A 6,000-nucleotide genomic window follows, 5' to 3' on the forward strand; every position below is an offset into this window, starting at 1 on the left:
CCCTTTCAGGAAGTATAAGTGCTGCGGTCCTGCGAGTCCGCCTTCAGTTCAGCATAGTCGCAGGCAGGCTCAGTTGTAAGCCGATTAAAGCCACAGTTTACTTCAACTCGTGTCTGAGTGAATTGATGGTCGCATCAATTTAATCGACTTAAAAACTACTATGGAATCAGCCCTCAAACCTGACCGACTGGAACTCGATCCACAGGTCGCAGAGGCAAAGGAAATTTTTTTGCATTGGCATCGGTGCTTCAAGGCCTACCTGGCTGCGTCTGTTACAGAAGAACAGAAACTAAGTCTTCTCCACGCACAGGTGAGTCATCGTATTTCTACTCAACTTGATGAAACTGACTCTTATACTGAGGCCCTCGTGATACTCGACCGCCTGTACATGCGGCCCATGAATGAAGTCTACGTGCGACACATCTTTACAACTCCCCGCTAGCGCCCTGGGGAGTTGCTAGAAGACTATCTGCGCGACCTTAAAGCCCTAGCACGCGACTTTAACTTCCAGGCCGTGACAGCATCCCAGCACATGGAACTCGCCGTCCGAGACGTGTATGTTGCAGGGGTCCGATCCAATTATGTGCGGCAGTGTCTTCTCGAGAAAGGGGCCCAGGACCTGGAGGACTCGGTAAAACTAGCAACCTCATTAGAGGTTGCTTTCCAAAGCCTAACTGCTTTCCCGGCCGAGCACGCGACCCCGCCGTGGACCCCCGACCAAAGACTGCCCCAGGCCTGCGCCACGCGGCCACCCGCCCACCACGGTGGGCTATCGTGCCACTTTTGCAGCCAGCCCCAACACTCCCGGCAGCAATACCCGGCCCGCAACGCGACCTGCAGCAGCTGGGGGCGAAAAGGGCACCTTGCTAAGGTCTGCCTGGCCAAAGCTAAAAACTCGAAACCTAACCCGAACACTCGCTCCTCCGACTCCCAGCCCGCAGACCCCGCAATGTGGCAGCGTGTCTGCCGAGTCCGCCTCTGCACAACATGTGCGACTCACGGGGGCCGCCATCTTGGGCACCATCTTCCTCGCTGCTCGCCACGTGTGATCCATGGGGGCGGCTATCTTGAACGCCATCTTCCTCGCCGCCCGCCACGTGCGATCAACTTGGCCATCACCCGCTACGCCACTCGATGACAACGACTTCCGTGGATAGTCATCAAGGGGCCGCTCCAGCACTGCCGACCACGCCACCGACTACCCGCAGCTCCGTGCAGTCACTTTGGACCAGTCGCGGCCAAAGCACCTCAAGAGCTCCATGATGTCCGTCCAGATCAACGGATACGAGACACTGTGCCTGTTCGACTCCGGGAGCACTGAGAGCTTTGTTCACCCAGATCTGGTAAGGCGCTGCTCGCTCCCGATATTCCCGACACAGCAAACAATCTCCCTCGCCTAGGGGTCGCACTCCATTCAGATACAAGGGCGCACTGTTGCGACGCTAACAATACAGAGCGCCGACTACACCAATTTCCAATCGTATGTGCTCCCAGACCTCTGCGCCTCCCTCCTCCTAGGACTGGATTTCCAGAGCAACCTCAGGAGCTTAACACTCAGCTTTGGCGGAGCCCTTCCCCCACTCACTATATGCAGCCTAGCAACTCTGAAAATCGACCTCCCTCCCCTCTTCGCCAATCTCACCGCCAACTGCAAACCAGTGGCCACTCGCAGCAGGAGGTACAGCCTGCAGGACAGGGTGTTTATCAGATCCGAAGTCCGGCGTCTTTTGCATGAAGGACTCATAGAGGCCAGCAATAGCCTCTGGAGAGCTCAGGTGGTGGTCGTCAAAACCGGGGAAAAGCTCCGGATGGTGGTTGATTACAGCCAGACCATTAACCGGTTCACGCACCTTGATGCGTACCCCCTCCCCCGGATTGCAGACATGGTAAATCAGATCGCCCAGTACCGCATATTCTCCACGGTGGATCTGAAGTCTGCAAACCACCAGCTCCCAATCCGCCCGGAGGACCGCCACTACACGGCGTTCGAGGCAGACGGCCGCCTTTTCCATTTCCTCTGGGTTTGCTTTGGCGTCACGAACGGAGTTTCGGTGTTCCAACGAGCAATGGACCAAATGATGGACCAGTACGGGCTGCGGGCCACTTTTCCATACTTGGATAACGTCACCATCTGCGGCCATGACCAGCAGGACCACGACGCCAACCTCCACCTATTTCTCCAAACCGGCCAAAAACTCAATCTCACCTACAACAAGGAGAAATGCGCTTTCTGCACTACCAGGCTAGCCATCCTCGGCTACGTCGTGGAAAACGGGGTCCTAGGACCCGACCCTGACCGTATGCGCCCCCTCTTACAACTCCCTCTCCCTCACTGTCCCAAGGCCCTCAAGAGGTGCCTCGGATTTTTTCATACTACGCCCAGTGGGTCCCCCAGTATGCGGACCAAGCCCGCCCACTATTTAAGGTCACACTCTTCCCACTATCAGCCGAGGCTCACCAGGCCTTCAACTGTATTAAGGGGGTCATCGCCAAAGCCGCCATGCGGGCGGTAGATGAGTCCGTCCCATTCCAGGTGGAGAGCGACGCCTCAGAGGTTGCTCTCGCTGCCACTCTGAACCAGGCAGGCAGGCCAGCAGCGTTCTTTTCCCAAACCCTCTCCGCTTCGGAACTTCGACACACCTCAGTCGAAAAGGAAGCCCAAGCCATTGTGGAAGCCGTAAGGCACTGGAGGCACTACCTCGCAGGTAGGAGGTTTACCCTCATCACAGACTAGAGATCGGTTGCCTTCATGTTCGACAACTCGCAACGGGGCAAAATAAAAAACGATAAAATCTTGAGGTGGAGGATCGAACTCTCCACCTATAATTATGATATCATATATCGGCCGGGGAAGCTCAACAAGCCCCCAGATGCCCTGTCCCGCGGCACATGCGCCAGCGCGCAAGACGACCGATTACAGGCTATCCACAATGACCTCTGCCACCCGGGGGTCACCCGGCTCGCCCGCTACATCAAAGCCCGCAATTTGCCTTTCTCCACAGAGGAGGTAAAAGCTATCACCAGGAATTGCCCGATCTGCGCGGAGTGTAAACTGCACTTCTATAGACCAGACAAGGCCCACCTGGTAAAGGCTTCCCGGCCCTTTGAACGACTGAGCATCGATTTCAAAGGGCCCCTCCCCTCGACCAATCGTAATGTGTACTTCCTCAACATCATAGACGAATTCTCCCGTTTTCCGTTTGCTATCCCGTGCCCCGATATGACCTCCCACACAGTCATCAGAGCCCTGCACAGTGTCTTCACCCTGTTGGGTATCCCCAGCTACGTCCACAGCGACAGGGGTTCGTCCTTCATGAGCGACGAGCTGCGTCAGTACCTGCTCAGTAAGGGCATTGCCTCGAGCAGGACTACCAGCTATAACCCCAGGGTAACGGGCAGGTGGAGAGGGAGAACGCGCGACAGTCTGGAAGACCGCCCTACTGACCCTACGGTGCAGGAATCTCCCGACCTCCCACTGGCAGGAGGTCCTCCCCAATGCGCTCCATGCTATTAGGTCCCTCCTTTGTACAGACACGAATCAGACTCCTCATGATCTCCTAGTTGCCTTCCCTAGGGGAACTACTACAGGGGTCTTGCTTCCGCCCTGGTTGACGACACCGGGCCCTGTCCTCCGAAAACACCTTTGGACACATAAGACCAACCCCCTGGTAGAGAGGGTCCAACTCCTGCACTCGAACCCCCACTAAGCGTTCGTTGAACACCCCGATGGCCGACAGGACACCGTTTCCCTCCGGGACCTGGCACCCACAGGCTCTACTACCACTACCGCCGATGTACCTCCCACACTACACCCCACCCGACCTCCCATGCCCTGCGCCTAGTTGCTTCCCGCGCTCCCTTCCGCCCTACACACCGGTTTGCAGGAACGAAGCTCAGGAAGAACCATCCCCGGAGTCCACCCCCGGACCCGCACCGAACATCCTTCCACAGCCATCCGAGACGGCTGCAACACCTGTACTTCATCGGTCGCTGCGCACGATTCGGGCGCCGGACCGACTGAACTTGTAGACCCGTCACCCCCGCCGGACTTGATTTTTTTAAACAGGGGGTGAATGTGGTGATTGTGTAACCACTATAATTCACACTGTATATTACTGTGTCACTGTCGGCTCCATCTGTGAGCCATTGCACGGCTCTGCCCACAGGCGGAGATGAGGAGCATGTACAGGGCTCCACCCTCGGCTCCACCCCCTTCAGGAAGTATAAGTGCTGCGGTCCTCCGAGTCCGCCTTCAGTTCAGCATAGTCGCAGGCAGGCTCAGTTGTAAGCCGATTAAAGCCACAGTTTACTTCAACTCGTGTCTCTGAGTGAATTGATGGTCGCATCAAACTGCAGAATGTTACTCGAAATGATTGTCTTCCACGGAGTTCAGAAAGGCCATGAATTTAGCTGGATTGTTGAATGTCTTGACAGAATTGCCGGATATCAACCTCAGTATAGCAGGCTAAAGCAGATCTTATTGCATTCAGATAACTTTCAGCAGTTTCCTAACTTCATCAATACCCTTGCATCTCTGTTGTATCGCCGCCGAGAAATCTTGGAAGAAAGAGACATTTATTATATCATAGAACAAGGTCCCATTACGTCCACCTGCCTCCAGTACACTTTGGCAATCTCCAAAGTTATGAAAACGCATAGTTACAGGCCTGGGGCGTTAATTGTCCTTGGCCTCAAAGACAGGATATGATGTGCCCTTCACAAAAAAAATAATTTTTAACGTATTTTTAAAATAAATTTAGAGTACCCAATTATTTTTTGAAAGTTAAGGGGCAATTTAGCATAGCCAATCCATTGCCCTGCACAACGTTTGGGTCATAGGGGTGAGACCCATGCAGACATGGGAGAATGTGCAAACTCCACATGGACACCTTAGTGCTGTGAGGCAGCAGTGCTAACCACTGTGCCATCATGCCGGCCCACATCATTTCAAGTTCACAGCAAAGATGTGTCATGCACTCATTGGTTTTAGAACAATAGGGCAGTTCTTTCACTTCAGCAAGAAATAGAGAGGGAGCATACCTTCTCCTTCTAAGGTCTAAACATTTAATAATAATAATCTGTATTGTCACAAGTAGGCTTGCATTAACACTGCAATGAAGTTAGTGTGAAAATTCCCTAGTCGCTTCATTCCAGCGCCTATTCGGGTACACAAGAGGGAGAATTCAGAATCTCCTACTCACCTCACAGCACGTCTTTCGGGACTTGTTATTTAAAAATGTTTTTAATCTCCATTGTCACATTTTCCTTCAAAATTTACACTCCACCAACAAGCAGTCAACAGTAACAGATACAAAATCAATACCCTTAACATCAACAACGACCCCATCCTCCCACCACCCCAAACAACGGCCTACCTGTCAATATATGCATCAAATAAAACAAACCCTCCCGCGGTGGAAAAAAAAACATAAGGCGAAAAAGAGAAAGGAGTCCGGGACTACCCATGGTCACCATAGAGTCCACTCCCACTGCCCCCCCCCCCCCCCCAACACTCAATGCCATTCAACCACCAAAAGAGTACCGTAAATGACACCCAAGAGTTGTAAAGCACCCCCCCCCTCCCCCGCCACCTCCCCAACTCCTCCCCTCCACTTCCTCTTGCAAAACTCCTCCCCCCAACCTCGGTTCCTTCCCCCCAACTTTCCACCCCGGCTAAACCCCTCGGACCCTGTTCTGCCAGGCTCCGATGGGCGTAGTCCCTCCCCCACCTCAGCCCTGTTAATGGTGTGCCCAGCAACTACATGCGAGTTAGTTTAATTTTGGTGGTGGAGAAACTTCCAGAAACAATCATTTGGGACAGAATTACTGGTCACCTGGAATAATGTAGTTTAATTAAAGAAACCCAGCATGGATTTCTTTGGGGGAAATTGTGTTTAACTAAATTGCTGGAGTTTCTTGAAGAGCTAACAGAGCGAGTTGACAAGGGCAATGCTGTTGATGTGGTGTACTGCACCTCCAAAAGGCCTCACAACATGAGCC

Source organism: Scyliorhinus canicula, chromosome 18, assembly GCF_902713615.1.
Source record: "Scyliorhinus canicula chromosome 18, sScyCan1.1, whole genome shotgun sequence".
NCBI lineage: Eukaryota > Metazoa > Chordata > Chondrichthyes > Carcharhiniformes > Scyliorhinidae > Scyliorhinus > Scyliorhinus canicula.